The sequence below is a fragment of the Ambystoma mexicanum genome, chromosome 9, assembly GCF_040938575.1.
Source record: "Ambystoma mexicanum isolate Mex_15411 chromosome 9, UKY_AmexF1_1, whole genome shotgun sequence".
Taxonomy (NCBI): Eukaryota; Metazoa; Chordata; class Amphibia; order Caudata; family Ambystomatidae; genus Ambystoma; species Ambystoma mexicanum.
The window spans coordinates 331,263,259-331,281,064 of record NC_090931.1 but is presented as its reverse complement, the minus strand read 5'-3'; the positions used below and the strand labels follow the sequence as shown (position 1 = coordinate 331,281,064).

The 17,806-nt window shown below is 50.8% G+C and overlaps 1 protein-coding gene across 1 annotated transcript in view; it reads right to left on the bottom strand.

The window, feature by feature from the left end:
- GTF2I (general transcription factor IIi) overlaps positions 1-17,806 on the bottom strand; it is a 2,618,156-nt gene that overhangs the window by 1,865,023 nt on the left and 735,327 nt on the right. The gene's annotated exons all lie outside the window — the stretch shown is intronic.

The following is a 17,806-nucleotide window of genomic DNA, read 5'->3' as shown; positions in this document are numbered from 1 at the left end:
TGACTCACTCCACGAGTGGGACCACTTCTTCGCTTTGTTGCGATGTCTGTACGTCGATCACAGACTTCGTAGGAGGCAGTCTGATGGTCAATTTCGCAGATCGTCCCTAATTGTCTCCGGGTTCATGTGCTGGCAGGAGCTGTGTTCCACTCTGAGACACCATAGGCAAACAGGTCCTTGATGGACAATTAGAGCTGCAGTCCTTTCAACATTTAGTCCTTTCAAACCCCAGGGTTTAGGACTCAACATACCAGCGTCAAAAGAAAAAAAACTGAAAATGATCACATTCCGAACAGCGTGCGGAGCGTGCTGAAAAGGGGAACTGAGGTGTGAGGGCATAGTGGTGTGATATATGTACCGCCGTCAACTCCTGAGTCGAGGAGTGGTGTGGTCGAGAACTGACAGTTGATGGCCAAGGCCGAGCCTCACTACTTCCTTTCCTCCCCTGCTGTCCCCCCCCGTCTTCGGCTACCTTGCCTCTACCCTCCCTCCCTGCCCCCTCTCGCACTCCCTCTTCACCTCCTTCTACACCTCCGCAGGGCGTACCTCTGATCTGTACCCCTCCCCGGAAGTCCTTCAAGGATGGCAACCTTCTCCACTTTGCCACTCTCAACTCTCGCTCTGCCATCAAGCATTCCTCCGATATCTGTCGCCTTCTTGAGGAACTGGACATTGACGTCCTCGGTCTCACTGAGACATGGTTCACAGCCAGCTCGGTCACAAGCTTTGACACACTCCTACCTGAAGGTTACAAGATCCTCTCTGTGCCCAGGACCAACCCTGCAGGGGGTGGGTGTTGCCCTTATCTTCCCTGAGTGGATTCCTGCCACTGTCACTCCTACGCAGACCTACTCCTCTTTTGAATGTCTTGTCTGCCGACTCTCTCTCTCTCCTAGCCATTCCCTTACCGTGGCTACTATCTATCGGCCACCTGGTCAAATTTCCTCCTTCCTCTCTGAGTGGGCTGACCTCTCCTCCTCACTCCTGTCCTCTACCACTCAACTTCTCTTTCTTGGGGACTTCAACATCCACCTAGATGCCTCCTGTCTCCCCACTGGACTCTTTCGTGACCTCTGCGACTCTCTCTCACTCTCTATTCTCCCGTCTGGGCCTACTCATTCTGCAGGGCACACTCTTGATGCTCTGATCTCTTCTGACCTTCCCCTCTCTGTCCCTCTCTCCACTCCTCTCTCCTGGAGTGATCACTTTCTCCTATCCTCCCACCTCACCCTCCCTACCCCACAGGCAAAGCCACCCGCATCATTGCCACCCACCTTCTCGGTCATCCGACCCATGAAGCGCGTGTCAGTTGCGGCTTTCGCTGCCACCTTCTCGCCCCCCCCTCCCCTTTCGGCTGACTCCCACCCTGACACAGCCCTCTCCTTGCTCCACTCTGCTATATCTGATACTCTTGATATCCTTGCCCCCGTCATGAAAATCCGCCTGAAGCCCAAAGCCAAATGTAACTCCTGGTATGATTCGGATCTCGTCACCCTAAAACGCAAGTGCAGGGTGGCAGAGAGGAAATGGCGTGCTTCATGTTCATCCTCTGACAAACTGGCCTGCCGCCTGCTCCAAAGGCAATACCGTCTCTCTGTTCTCACCAAGAAAAGAGCCCTTATCCAAGACCGCATCTCTGCGGCATCTAACAACTCGGCTGAACTCTTTAAAATCTGCAAGGAGCTTGCCAACCCTGCTGCAGTCTCTACCTCTCCTGTCCCCTCCCAGGCCCTCTGCACTGCACTGGCCTCCCACTTCATCTCTAAAACTCAGGACATCCTGTCCTCACTCTCCTCCTATCACCTCCCCCCCCTCTCTTCCCTGCTCTTCCTCTGGCCCTTCTGCAGCCACCCCTCCTCCCTCCTTCTCTGCCTTTCCCCTTTTTTCTGCTGACGAGGTTTCCAGACAAATCCGATCTATGAAAGTCTCGTCTAAACAGATTCACCCCTGTTCCTCCAAAACTATCAAGGACCACATTGACTCCCTGGCTCCTGCCCTGGCTGACTTTTGCAACCACTCCTTCGCCTCTGGAGTCTTCCCATCCCCCCTCAAGCACTCCCTTGTGCACCCTCTCCTTAAGAAACTTTCTGCCGACCCCTCCTGTCCGGCTAACTATCGCCCAATCTCCATCACTCCCTTCCTGGGCAAGCTCCTGGAGAAACTGGCCATCTCCCAGCTTAACCTCCATGCTGAAGCTGTTAATAGTCTCCATGACCATCAATCTGGCTTCAGAGCGACCAGAAGCACGGAAACTGCTCTCCTGAATATACGTGAGGACCTGCTCTTGAACCTTGACTCCACCACTCCGTGTGTTCTCATTCTGCTCGATCTCTCTTCTGCCTTTGACACGGTCAACCATGCCATCCTGCTCAACCGTCTCCGTGATAACCTGGGTATCACTGGTCAGGCTCTGGCGTGGCTGACCTCTTTCCTTTCCAATCGACCCTCCCAGGTCCAACTTGGTTCCTTCCTCTCTGACATCTTTTTCTCCACCTGCGGCGTTCCCCAGGGATCTAATCTCTCTCCCTGGCTGTTCAACCAGTATCTGGCACTCCTTGCCCACCGCATCGCCGCCCTTTGCCCCAACTTTCAGTGCTATGCGGACGATACCCAGCTCATTTTCAGTCTACCCTCGGCCTCCTCCTCTCCCTCCCTCATCTCTGACTGTCTGTCTGCTATCCAGGAATGGTGTGCTGCCAATGACCTCTGCCTTAATGCCAGTAAGACTGAGATCCTACTCATCGGCACACCCACTCCCTCCTTCCCTGCAGCTCTCTGGCCGGCCTTTCTTGGCCCTCTTCCTGCTCCTACCTGCAAGGCAAAAAACCTTGGGGTCATCTTCGACTCCACTCTCTCCTTCTCTCCTCATATATCTGACGTCTCTAAGAAGTCACATTACCAGCTGCACCTCCTCAGAGGTATTCTTCCCTTCCTCTCCTTCCCCCAGAAGCTCACTGTCTCTCGAGCCCTGGTTCTCTCGAAGCTGGACTACTGTAACAGCCTCTATCTTAATCTGCCTGCCTCCACTCTCCGCCCTCTGCAACTCATCCAGAACAGAACTGCGAGACTTGTCCTTGGCCTCAAGCCCAGGGACCGTATCTCTCCAGGACTGAAATCTCTACACTGGCTCCAAGTGGCTGCGAGGATAAAGTTCAAAACCCTCTGCATTGTCCACAAGGCCTTCTGGGGCCTGGGGCCTAAATACCTTCAACTCTCTCTTCTTAAATATCTTCCTTCCCGAGCCCTACGCTCATCCGTCTCCAACTCCCTCAGGGTCAGCCGCTTCTCGAAGCAACGAGCTGGGGGTAGATCTCTCTCCGCGGCTGGGGCCTCCCTCTGGAACAGCCTTCCTGCCTCCCTGAAACTTGAGGAGAACCATCTCCGGTTCCGGAAGCACCTCAAAACCTTCCTCTTCACTTCTGCTTTCTCTCTCCCTCTCCCCTGCTAAATTCTTCACCTAAACTGCACTGATTCTGCAACTGGGCCACTCTCACCGACCTCGGTCCTGGGCCCAGACACTCTTCACTTGCACTGCCTCCCTGGCAACCCCTGCACTGCGGGACTGTCTCTGTATCCCTACAGCCCCCCCCCCCAGCACTTGTCTGCACTTACCTTTCACTTGCCACCAGCTGGCCCTATTTATTTATTATTTTATCTCTATTCTACTTATTTGTACTGCACTCCCCCCCCTCCCCCTTCCCCTTGCACTTTTTCCCTTCACCCTACCCCTGCACTTGCGCGGTCTGAATGACACCTGGCCTAGTAGGATCGTTGTCTGTCTTCCCCTTGTTCCCCCCTCCCTGCCTCGTCGCGCCTTGAAACACTTGTGTATAGGCGCGTTACAAATGCCATATCATATCATACCCGGGACTTTGCTTTTATACTGGCATGTGGTGGACCTTTTTCTTGCGGCCGCCATCACCTGCAGATTATCCTCCAAACAAACAAATCTGGCCCAAGGAACAATTGTGGTGAGGGATGTACTACCCTGCCCGCTGCTCAATAGTACGAAGTGGAGTATGGGGGGGTGGGGAGTGGTCTGGATGCTATTAGCAGTAGGTCTGGGAACCAGTGTCTTATTGTCCAATTTAGGGATATCAGCAGGATCTCACAGGTCTTTGACAAGCAGAAGTTCTGGAGAACTTTGAGGATGAGAGGAATGGGTGGAAATGCATAAGGGAACAGAAGTACCAAGGTATGGAGATAGCATACCACAGAGATCTCCCACCTTCCCTTTCCAAGAGGAAAGCGCGGACACATGTTAATTTCGGGTACAAACATGTACATTTTCAGGGTCTCTTGCTCAGAGAATAATGGGGACAGAGTTTCACTCCATATCATCTCGTTCATGCTTGGCTCAGCCAATCTGTCTCCTCATTATCCCACCCTGCTAGATACTCTGCTTGTAAGGCAAAGTTGTTTTGTAGGGCTCATACCCAGAGGTGAACTGACACTTTGCTGATCTCGGGCTACAGTTTATTTATATAATATATGGCTACTAGGTTGCCAGAATCAGCACTCTAGCATTTTTTCTGCCACTGGCAGAATGCCGGAAGTGCTAAAAACACTGCTTTTAATCTGGGAAAATGTATGACCTCCATCAGGTCAATTTCTTGCCATGTATACATAGTTCCCCCAAGGGTCGCTCTCCAGCTGGAGAGGGAAGAGTCTTTAGTCAAGGTCAACTGATTGGGGAAGAGGTTCCTGGAAGAGCATTCCTATCAAGAGTTCTTTCCAACAACAAAAATCCTTCTGGAGACAATGTGGGCGGGTGATCACCTTTTCAAGAGGATCCATTTGGTCGCAATGAGATGCCAAGAGTAATTGAACACAGCACATTCAAAGTTTGGTCATGAAGTTGTTAGAACCCCACAAGATAATCAATAATCAACCCCACAAGTCTCAGAAGACGTTGAGACCCTAGAGTGATGGTTTTTTGGGAGGACCATCATTTCAAGTATGTACCTTACTTTTTCCTTTGTCGGTCACATTCTGCTTACTGCTGAATCCTAGAAAAGCCTGATGGGCTGCTGATGTGTAGGAGACAGGGTAGAATTCCTTACATTGGAAGACTGGTCTAAGCTGGACATTAGATCATAAGAAATAGAGTTAACACTGCCAGGGTAGATGAATTTGCTAGGATTAGCTATGCATTCAAACATTGGTATAGGTGGGCCCCTTGGAACTGTAGATGAGGCGAAACCAGTCCAGGTGCTGAAATGAGGCCTATCGGAAGCACTTTATACCGATATCGGTCTTTGCCGATAGAGAATGGGACAAAGCACCAACGAGAGCACAAATTGTCCAACTAATTACACATCCTGAAGGTCCACAAACATAAGCCAGTCTCACCACTGTAATGAGTTCCAAATGAGGGGCTGCTGTCATCATCTTGAACTTTTCTTGGGGTAGGAATAGGTTGTAGAGGTAGGTACAGTAGAATCCGCCTGATTAAACCTTTTCTGAACAGTAAAGAACATTGAATAGAAGCCCAAACCCTTCTCTGAACACAAGAGCCACCGAAAGAGGGGAGAAAGGAGGAGGGGGCAAAGAGTAAGGTGGTAGCCTCTGCAAGCACAGATGACCAAGGACTGTCTGAAATTACCTTAAAGAAATTCAAATGAAGATATACCTTGGCTCCTGCATGAAAGCAACGGGGCCAGATGGAGGCTGTGGAACCAGACCTTCACCTCATTCCGACTGTTTGGGTTCTGAAGACCGGCAAGGCTGCGAGGAGCATGAATTTTTCTTCTAGGGAGAGCTGAATGACCAGTATGCTGCTTGGCCAAGTCTATATCGAACCCCCAAAACGCTCCTTGGTTCATTTAAAGAAAAAAAAAAAAAAAAAAAAAAACGACATGGGGTGCGAGGCAGGGGAATTGTATGTTGACCCAAGGGGCCCAGAGACAAATTACTTAATGGTCGGGGCACTGGTCTTTCTGGTTCAGCTCTTGAATGGGCCAGAGCTTGCCCGGTTTCACAGTATATCTGTAAGAAAGGCGCAGTAATGGAGGCTGACTTTTGTGGCCAACCCTTTACAGGGCAATGCTGCTTGTAGATCTTAAAGGCTTCCACCTCCAAATCGGATATGTTAGGCAGAAACCTGTGCAGTTCCCTTTGGGAACACTGCAAAAGATTTAGGACTACAGGTGTTAGCAGTAAACCAACTTGGTAGCAGTCTGTACCACCCAGATTTACCTGGTAGCTGTGGCTGAGCAGTCAGACTTCCCTCAAGAAGAGTTAGGCAGTATGCAAAATATACACAACAGGCACTCAGACACCATAATACAAGCAAACCCTGACCAGAGCTTTGGTATCAAAGTATATCATTATTTATTTAAAAACACACTGTTTGAAACACTCCAGCACTCTTATTGTAAAACACTCTAAACACAGTTACTATTATAATATATACAACCCTTATTCCTTATCAGATAAGTCTTAGTTAACACCACTTATTTCCATACAGAGGTGAGCGCTTAACTATAGATGGCACTCCAATAAGTACATGAAGAAGGGAGTGGAAAAGACAGAATATGGAAAGATACACCACTCTAAGATTTAGGAACACTATTAGCAAGGCAGAAGAGCAAAAGTCACTTGTGAGCCAAAGTCCATAGGCTGGGCCCACTCAGAGAGAGCAGAGCACAAATGCGCCCAAGATCACACAGTTACACTAGGCTTAGAAAGTCTTGCAGAGAGTTCGAAAAGAGTTGAGAGGCTCAGAAAAGTTTAGCCAGGGTGCCCCAGGCTAAATCTACCCCGTACAGTCGGTGGCAAGGGAAGCCAGGCGGGACATGGTACCTTAAGTGGGAAGGATCCTCCAGCGGTGGCAGTTGTTCCTGGCAGCGGGTGCAAAACTCGTCGTCCAGGGGAAGAGGAGATCTCGACTTGGAGGAAAGATGAGGGTCGCTGCACTGCCAGGGAAGAAACCAGCCGCAGAGTTTTCCGGTTAAAGGTATTACCCTTTATTTTGCGGTCGTGGTAAAACGTGGTATTCCGGTTGCTGGGGTGCTTGGCACAGGCAAGGCGGCCACGCGATGCGTCGGGAAGGAGAAAAGACGGGGAAACTGGTTATCCCCACCAGTCAAAGGAAGAAGACTCTCCGGCGGGATATCTCCTCTGTCGTTGGGAAAAGTGGTGAGATGGTCCAGCAGGGCTCCACCGGTGGTGTCGTTGTGGCAGGTCGGCTCAGCTTCTCCCTCGTCGGATTCTTAGGTCCTGTGGCGACTTCTGAAGTTCCAGTCCCCAAAGCCCTGCTTTTATGCAGAAAACCCCCATTCACTCAGCCTAGCTGTCACTCAAACATGCTAAGTGGTGAGCCGGCCGGCTCACCACTTGGGCCAATCAGGACGGAGTGCGACTTGAGTTGCCTAGGCAACTCAGTCCAGGGTGCCTAAATCCCCCTCCTAAGTACCCCAGACAGAGTGGCACCACTTTGGAGGGCTTCTGTGGAGAAGCCCGCCAAAAAGTGGAACAAAGGGCTCGACTTGGGTTGGAGTCACAGAAGAGAACACAAACGCCATTTTAGAACAGAGTTTTGGCAAAAAATACTAACCGGAGAATTAATAATAATTAAATAAACCGGCGGTATGTTCGAGGCTATCGTAATTAAATAAATAAAGATAGTAGCCTCGAACAATGGGAAAATCCCATAGAGAAATATTTGCGGTTGAACATAAAAAGTAGTATCCACTGCCACCAGCCAAAACTCGATCAGGGGGGACGGAGACATGCCCCCTCGACTAACAGACCCCGGGGCAATCGAATTGCCCCAGCCAGTACGTCCACAATATGATGGTTTGTACTGGTTCTGTTCAGAATTCAAGACTAGTAAAGTTAATGGTGGCTTTACATGCCCTGGGAGACAGTAGTCAGTCCCAGGGTATGGAGTCTATAGTGGGGGGTCACTATGACACCCCTGTGTTACTGCACTAAGGGTGCTGTGTAACACACATCACAAAAACACATGAAGCCCTATGGAGTAAAAGACCCCATAGCCCATTAAACACGTCTAGAGTCAAAGAAACACACTCAAATCATGCCCAAGAGTGAGGGTAAAAGAGTCTCACTCTTGGCAGGAGAAATAAATAAACCCCAAAAATCCAGCAAAGCTGCTGGGGGACTTACTAGGTTAGGAAATTCAGCCTAAACAGAGAATTCTCCCTAACAGGATAGCAGATGGATTCCAGATTCATGCGTTGCCTTGAGAGATGGCACCGAAGACAGAACACCCTGATCAGAGGGCTCTTGGGGACTTATTTACTAATGAACTCTGAAAGGTAGGACCGAATTACAGGGGGACCCCTTAGTTATACGGGTACCACTATTCACGCTCACACCAGATTAAAGTTCACCCCTCTAGGGAATTAAGGCCAAGAGTCAACCATGCAAGGATAACAAATGTATTCTATACAGACATGAGGATAGGAGCAAAGAACTCTGCTGACTGAACGGTGTCCGTCAACCGTCCCATTCTCCTGCAGACTGGAGCCAGGCAGGAGCTTATATACTCTTAACTTGCTGTCATGGCTCCATCCAAAACGGTCCTCCTTCCCTACAAGAGGTGCTGCAAAGTCTTCCTTTCTTCATCATCAGCGATTTTTGTCAGCCATGCTACTTTACATATTGATACCTTACATAGACACGCACTGTAGCCCTGCAGACTTTTACAAACCTTAAGGCTTAGCCCTAGGAAAAACAAAACATTTCTATAAATAATTTTCATTCATACTCCACTCATCGAATACATGGGCTTTTGACAGACAGCAGACAATTGCTGAGTTACTTCATGCTGCTCTGCCAGCCTTAGTGACGCAACACTGCATAAGCCCTGCAATCCATTTTTAGCGCAGGCCACATTCCTTTTGACACAGAGCCTGCTTCTATCTATTGTGCTTTGAGATCTTAAAACTGAATTGAATTTAACATTTCACAAATGTATTCAGCTAATAGTTATTTGCACCTTATATTTAAACAGTAACTTCCTTCTTTTAATGCCCCCTCTATACGCCGGTCTCTTATAGTGCCTAGAAACAGTTAAAGGTCTTGCCTAATTCTAAAGCGCTTGAGAATGAATGAAGGCGCTAGCTCTTTCCCAACAACTCCAGGAGTCTTTGGACCTGCTCATGGAAGGCTTTTGCAGATATGGGAGTCTTGCATATTTAGTCTGCAGCCGAGCCCATGTCTGCCATGGGGGTGGGTCAGAGCCATCCGGTGAGTGAGCTGCCAAGGGTGGAGGTAGATCCTTAATCAGGAACCTAGGGGATGGAACCAATAGTTCAAACACTGTCTGAGACACTGGAAAAGGTCCTACAATCATTTGGAGGATCTAGGCCGATCATCTCCTGTGTAAGGCCCTCTCATAAGGCCCGGAGTGCATCAAATCTTAGACCTTTTGAAAAAACAGTCCTGCCTTGAGGGCGATTGGTAGGTCCTTCCTAAGAAAACCCCAGGTATGCCAGAGCCAACATATAGGGCAGTAACTCCAAAGGCATCACAGAATAGCCTCCGACACTCAGACCATTCCACAAAGTGCAAAAAAGGCAGACAATTTAGCAACCATGTAGGAGCTAGGTGTAAAAACCTATTTGATCTCCCAAACTCACATTCCTGACAGCTGGTGACTGCCTGGAATCAGAGTCTGACAGTCAACCCTAGAAACAGCATTCCATGTTTGTCCGTACTTGGAAGTTCTGTAGTGGAGACTGTAGAGGCAGATGACCACTGAGGAATATTTTTGCACAGGGCCTGCCGCCACAGCAGGTATAAGAAAGTCCTCAAGAATATTCTGGGTATGTGGAGTGGAGCGATATGGGCCTCCGGACGATTCCCAGTATAAGGTGAACTGTCCTTGGGAGCAACATTTCTTGTGCCAGCCCTCAGAGCCTGAAACCCTTTGATTTGGGGGTTCAGTGACGGAACCCCAAAAGGCTCTTAGTGCAAGCACTGGTAACAGTCTCCTCAGAGACTGAGTGGACTCCAATGGGACAGTAGCAAGACTGGAGGGTCCAAGTAGTAGCCGGTGGCAATGCAGTCGATCCCTTGGAATAATTTGTCTGGCTGAGGGGCCAAGGCGGAGCTTGTTCACCAAAAAAGGAACAAATCCATTTAGATGTTGCAGAGAAGCATCCTTGGAGTTCTCTTGCCACTGGGCCAACCAATACTTCAGTGATCGTCTGGAAACAGTGTCAGAGAGTGTGCAGATGTCCGAACAGTGAAGAGGGCCCAAACACTCTAAAGACAGAGCATGAGTGTCTACTGCTGAGAAGGACATGTGGTACAGCCAGTGCATACAGAAACTGAGAACCGTGTTTTTCCAAGCATGCATATGGGAGAGCTGATGAGAGTAACAGAAAAAATAAATTACTGCTGGGAAGCAGCAAACGAAAGAGCTGCGGTAGGCAACCAGTCGGTACGTCACAGAGAAAGGCGGCGAGGGAAACTATCCTAGGGGATGGGGACAAGGACATGGGTGCATGTGTACATGTGCCCGCCACTGTGTGTAAATGTAAAGGTGAAGCATGCGCTTTGCTAACTAAGGCTCTGGTCCTGTCCCCGCCTGGTGGGATCTCCCAAAAGTGGACGAGTCATAATCCACACTCCGCAGTGAACTTCTCTTTTCCAAATGGAAACAAAAGACATTACGAGTGCAGATCCTCTCAGACATGGAGCAGTGACACTCCAGACGTGCTAGAGAGAACATAACTCAAGTCGAGTGACTAATGGGAAAGAAAAGCATGTGCGGAGTCTTGAGACAAAAAAATTGTAAATGAGGAAATCGCACCAGCGGATTCAAGTAATGTATGTATGACTATAGCAACTATAATAGAGTTGGCGTGTCTGGATTGGCCCTTTCCTAAAAAGATGGTTGTGAGCTAGTAATGTTAAAATGTATTCAATATTTCTAATACAAAAATATCAATTAAAAAAACCTGCAAAGTACCAAAAACCCAGGTGCTTCATTCAGTACTTAAAGTGTGTGATTCCACCACCAAGTGACCCACAAATGTTAATACACTTCAATGTCAGACATACATCTCACTGACTTTGACCACCCCCACTATGGGGTTGGTCTAAAAGTTTCATACATTTTGGGCAAAAAAGATTCTGTTGCCCACTAGTTCTACATGTCATGTTTCGGGTATTGGGCAGTAACTGATGCCCTACACGCTTCAGGAGCTCCAAAAATATCACAGTTTCTCTTAGTTTTCAAAATGAAGAATGTGTTGCATTGTTCATAGGCCATGTTGTGACCCTTTATGCAGGTATTCCTTCCTCTGAAAGTAAGAATCAGTACCAGCATTACAGAATGTACACTAAGAAGTCCATACATTCTAAAATACAGTGACACAGCTTATTAGAATGTGCTCACCCTTATTGACTACATCTCCAGGGATTACCTGTTTAGAGTCGTGTATGGCTTCACTCTTATTGTGTTGCCTTTCTTTTTAACATGGTGCCTGATTGATTCCAAGATGGCCGCCTAGTCGGGAGGATGCACCGCCTTGCGCTCCCGAAATGCACTTACTAGCACAGCTCTCCGGTCGAACCAGCTGCCCTCCCCGGCGCCGAGACGGGCTGCTGTTGGCCCCCTGCCGTTGCTGGCTGGGCTGCGAGCCGAACCCTTGGTGTGGGACCGGGCGCCGGAGCGGGGCACGCCCGAGGATAGGGTGGCTGCGGAGGGTGAGCTTGGGCCCCGTGGGGAGGGACGGGGAGGGGGTCGGGGGTGCCCCCGCCGGAGCCTTCCTGTCGGCCTTCTCGCCCCGAGTCCCGGGGGTGGAGTGTGGACGGGGCCGGGAGCTGTGCCCCCAGGACGCGGCTGATGGCGCTGGGGCCACGGCGGCCGGAGAATTCGGGGCTGTCTGCAACGGCAGCGGTAGAGCCTGGGCCGTGAGGAGTTGCCTGGGGAGCCCCGGGTGGGTGGACCGCCGGGTGATTGTGGCAGCCCCCCTGGCCTCCGGCAGAGGTGCGAGGTGGTGGTGGCCTGGGGACGGTGCGCTGTCCTGTTTTGTAGCGGCTCCTGCCGGGGGACCTGGAAGCGAATTGGGAAAGAGCCCGAGGTCAGTGGGCTCCAAGAAGACTGCTGCCCTGCGCTACGCCCGCCCATCAGGCACTAGTGGAGGGGCCGCCTGTGTGGAGTGGCGCGGGCCTGGAGGCTCGCTGATGGTAGACTGGAGGTGAAGGGGCGGTCCTTCCCCCGGCTGGGCCCCTCGGATCCGGGCAGATGGACTGGCTGCTGGAGCCCGCAAGTGGGCTGCCCCGTGGATCGGGCCGCTGTTCTTCACAAACTTGCATTGGGGATGGGGGAATCAGCTGTTGGAAAGCTTTGAGGCGTGCTGGACAATCTGTGCCTCTTAAGCAGAATAGAGGGCCCCTAGTATCACAGGAAAAGAATCACTCCTGCGGTTGCTCCGCTGCCGTTGTGGGCAACAGCTGAGGGGGAGTTTGCCCGGCTGGGAGGGGCGCTGGGCGGGGTTGAGGGTCCCTGGCTGGGCTGTCCCGGAGGAGCGTGAGGATCTGGTGTGGCCCCCGTCCCTGCCTCCGCATCGCCCCTGCCTTGGGGGTGCCTTGTGGACGCTGCTATGTCTCGCTGTCCTCTGCCGCTTGGGCCGGCCATGTCCAGGAGCAAGGGGAAAGAATGCCTTTCCCAGGGAAAACCGTCCAGGAAAACTACAGAGGGCCACCTCATGAAACTTTGGCCCAAGGACATGGAGACCATGGAGGCTCGGGACTCGGTTCAGGAGCCGGACGGGTCCTCCCCCGTGCCTTCTCAAGAGGGTCAGGACAAACCGTTAACCCAGGAAACACTCTTGCACCTCATGGGCGAATTGTTAGAGAAGATTACGGCGGATGGACAACAACAAATGGACAAGTTGCGAGAGGACCTAGCTGAAAGTCTAGGAGACCTCAGAAGAGACGTCAATAAGGTTGAGGAGAGAGTTGACACTAACTAGCGCGCCATTCAGGAACTGACGAAGGATGCGAGAAAAGTGGATACCCTACTTGAGACATTGGCGGTGGCTACACAAAAGCTGGAGTTGCAAGCGGGAGACGTGGAGAACAGGTCTAGAAGGGCGAACATTAGAGTGAAATCGCTGTCAGAGGACATTCAGGACTATGAGCTGCCGTCAGTGTTGAAAGGAATTTTTGTAGATCTGCTGGATGTCACCTTGGAATTTGACATGCAGTTTGACAGGGTCCACAGGGTGGGTCCGAGACGATCGGAGCCGGGATCCAAACCACGTGACGTGTTGGTAGCCTTCCACAGCTATGCGACGAAGGAGATAGTTATGGAGAGAGCGAGAAAGGCAGCTCGAATCGCCTACAACGGCAAGGAAATCGCACTTTATCAGGATCACGCTTATAAAGAGGCGAAAAATGGGCCCCGTCTTGTCCTTCCTCAGATCACAACGGATCAGCTACAGATGGGCCCACCTGTTTGGTTTGTCCTTCGCCTGGCAGGGCTTCCAACACAAGATCACAACCTGCGACCAGGGTTTGGCCTTGCTGGACCTGGAGGACCAGGCCTCACCCCCTACGCGGGGAGATAGGGAGCAGGAGCCTCCGCGTAGGCCATGGGACTGGTCCACCGCTAAGCGCAGGAGGAGACGGAAGAGGTCCTTGGGCCCAAATCCCGAGCATCAGGCTGGCAATGGCACTCCGGAGGACCTGTCGGGACGGAATGGCCCCTCGGTTGTGACATAACAGGCCGATGGGTCTATCAAGTTTCTAAGTTGAGGCCGGGGAGGGCTCTAATGGAAGCTGTTCCAAGGGCTTTGGCTGGGCTGTTTATGTTGTATCGGGTTGCAGGTTGGGGAAGGGCGGGATTGGTTATCTTGGAATGGGATTGGGAACTCCCGCGTGGGTTTTTTCTGAGTCTGTTATTGGGGTCGGCTCTCATGTTCATTGTACGAAGGGGGGCTGAGTGCCAGCCGATCCCTCTTAGATGGGTCGGAAGGGGGGGGGGGGGAGGGGTTCAAGATTCACAGTTCAGACTTGAGTGGCCAAAACTGGGACTCATGGCGGAGCCTTTGGAGCATCTAACAATTGGAATAGGGGTGAAAAGGCACACTGGGGCTTTCCAGACTTACACGACACAGGCTGATGGCCAACGCCTTAAAATGTATTTCACTAAATATGAATGGGCTTAATTCCCCTATTACGAGGAGAAAAATTGAGCGCTTTCTTAGGCGGGAACAGCCCCACGTAGTGGCATTACAAGAGACCCACGTGCAGACGAAAGACTCATATAGGATTAAATTCTGGGGCTTTTCCCGCTTGGTTCAGGCTACACAGTCAAGCAAGACGGGGGCTGGGGGGGTGTTACTAGCTATACGAAACGAGTCAGGGATGACTATTAAAGACATCCAGAAGGACAATCAGGGTCGGTATCTCACAGCGTTGCTAGAGGGTAAGGGCCAGTCCTTTACAGTGGCAAACTTATACGTGCCCAATCAGGCTCAGGACCCTTTCCTACAGAAATCCCTTACTCGTCTGGGGAAATTTGTTGAGGGGAACATTCTCCTAATGGATGATTTTAATTTAGCCTGGGACCCTGCCAAAGATAGGAGCTCCTTGACATGGGATAAACAGGCAGGTCCTTCTGGGGATTTGCAGAGGAAAATGCGTGATCTGGCCCTAGTTGACACGTGGCGTGAACTCTATGGCTCGGCTGAGGGGTATACTTTCTATTCGCATGCGCATAGGTCCCATTCGCGGATTAACTATGTCTGGATTTCGAAACCACTGTTGGGAAGGGCCTTAGCATTGGAGGTGGGCGCGATCGTCTTGTGGGACCATGCCCCGCTTACCCGGTCGTTGGTGGTATCTAGAGACCCTCCGGCCATTTGGAAGTGGAGATACCCGGTCTCCCTGTTTCGAGACCCTCTCCTGGTTAGCGAGATTGAGGACGAGGTGGGGGAAGTACTCTTTTCATAATAAATGGGAGGATTCAACTCCTCAGGTCTGGTGGGACGCCTTAAAGGCCACAATCAGGGGCAGGATCATTGCTATCAAGGCTAGAAGGGAAAGGGAATTAAGGCTCAAGGAGCTTCAGCTGGAGGGGCGGCTCAAGGAGGTTATGTCTCGCATGAGCCTTAGAATGTCGGCTGCCTAATTTTTTTCTTCTCATGCTGAATTTGAACTGTAACTGGTAAAAAGCTTCTTTTGAAGCTAATACTAATTTTAAAAAAGTAAGCATCCTCTAGGTCATATGACACCAACCAATCTTGAATTAATAAGGGCCTAGAGGAAATGCAAGTGTGTTCCCATCTTGAATTTGTCCATCCTGAGAAACTTGTTCAAGTGCCTAAGGTCCAACAAGGGTGCAAGACCTCTGTCGTCCTTTGGGACCAATAAATTGTGCGAGTACCTCCCCATGTTCCTTTCCTGCACAGGTACCAAATCTATGGCGCCCTTCTCCAGAAGCGAGGAAACCCTCTTGCAGGAGCAGTGTCTGGAAAAGGAGGCGTCAGGCCAAAGGGGGGTAATCCAGTGGGAGTTTTAAAAATGGGAGGCAGTAACCCCAGGAGACTACCTTAAGCGCCCATGCATCCTATTTTTGCGAAGTGTGTGACAGATACCGCCCTACCGGTGTAGTGTGGCAGAGGTCCTTAAAGATGTTTTGTGGCAGGGGCCGCACTGGAGGGGACAGATGGGGCGGCAATCTATGTTTTACCTCCTCAACCTCTGGAGGGTCGAGACAAGCCTCTGACCTTGACGGCCCAACGGCTGTTTACCTTTTTATCCACAGTTATAGTAAAACAAAGGTTTGTCAGAGGGCAAGGTAGCTAAAGAGGAGACAGCAGGGGGAGGCAAAGAAGCTGTGGAGGGGGCAGAGGGGACAGCAGGAGAAGAAAGGAAATTGATGAGGCGTGGGAAGCTTCTATCAATGAGGAGAAGGTTGGCTTGTGGGTCTTGGACCAATCTGGTACCATTCACAAACATTAATGATGACCTTAGAGGAGTGGAAGGAGGTCAGGAGGGCCTACCACCAGGTGCCACCATTAATGGGAGAGTAAGAGAAAGGAGAGAGCACAGAGACCATATGTAGGGTCCATAGGTCCGGAACGACAAAGAGAATGTCGGTGAAAGTTTGCCTGGAGCCGGCACTGGTATAGGTGTCAGCGAGGCCTGGGTTGGAGACCAGGATGTCCTTTTTAAACTTCTTCCTACCAGATTTAGAGAGAACAGGATAGTCGATAGATAAGCAGTTAGAGAAAATAGGAGCGACAGAGCACCATAGAGTAGGTAGGGAGATGAGAGAAGAGGAAGGGAAAGGGAAGGGGAGAGCACTAGGGAAGGACACAGGGCAGGGTGCAAGCAGACGAGACAGAGAGGTGAGACAAGATGAACAATTGGACAAGAAAGACAGACTCACTCTTAAAGGACAATCGCAATGCAATTTGAAAACAGGAGAGAAACACACCCAAGTTTGAGAGTTTGCTTAATGGTCAAGTTTGCCAGGTAGAGTGAGGTCCAGAACCTAACCAGGACACTCTTAGCTACCACAGTCGCAAATGGTTGACGGCTGGCAACTGGCTTCCCCTGCGGACACCTGCAGACACTGGCTGGAGCCGCCTCAGTTAGAGCCGCCCTTTGCCTTGGGGCCCTTAGCCACGGGGGCTGCCGGGCAGAGGGCTGCCCGGGGGAGGTCAGTGAGGACCAGCAAGAGGTCAATCAGAGCGGGAGGGGGCAGGAAGGGAGGCAGGAGGAAGAAGGAAGAGGTAGGCGAGTGGGATCGGAAAGGAACAAGTGGCTAGCGCGGGGCACAGGCCTTGCAAAAAAGGTACAGATGGAATTTCACAGTCCCGGAGTGCTTCATTGACCAACACTCACCTGGCCTCGCCAGCAGCACAAAGAGGAGTGCACCAATGTGTTGTACGAGTCAACAGGGAACATGGGACAATCATCTTTAGACTGGCAATTATTCCAGAAGCCGTGCTGATGCTTTCTTTTGGGCGAATTATTTTTTATTGGTATTGGTTTTGTTTTTGTTATGTTACGAACAGATAACACAAAGAACGTTGAAAGAAAAAAAATTAATGATTGCAATCCTTGCCAAATTGGGAACCTCGGTTTCAAACAGGGTACGAGTGGTGGAAATCTGTTTCACGGGAGCTTCACACTAAGGTGGAATAGTGAAGGCTGACAGGCCTCTTGGAGCAGCTCTACCCAGACCCCAAGATTACAGCACAGCAACTGTTTGCAAGAGTAAGCTTGCCCTCTGCCGTGGCCGAAGGAGGTAAAGGGGTGAAAACCATTACCCCTGCCAGCGGGGGTCACAGCTGATGCTGCTGAAACAGTAGGCCCAGAGACATGCCAGTTGCTCAAGACTGACATTTCTGGAGGGACTCATCTGCTTTTGCCCCAAACATATTGTTCCTGTCAAACAGCATTTCCAACAGTTTGGCCTGGACATCAGGGGTGAAACCAGATGCCCCCCTCAACACTGTCTCCTTAGTCATCCTACATGCCATTCAGTCAGCGGTTCCCAGGCTGCCTGAAGAATTTGACAGGACGCCTCCTTGCCATATTCGACCAGGGCTTCAAAACTTTCGCTCATATGTCCTACGGGAAGGTGCCATGCAGCCTCTAAGATTGCAGAAAAGGAGAATTTGTCCAAGGCGCATGAGGCATTGACTCTCAGGCCGAGGCTGCCTGAGCCAAAACCCTTCCTTTCCCAGAATTCTCTCCATAGAGAGAAGCGCCGAGCCAACATGCGTGTGGTAGCGGGTCAATGAGTAACCTCTGCTCACTTCAACATATGCTGTGGGACCTTGATCCGCCACTAAAGTCACTGGGG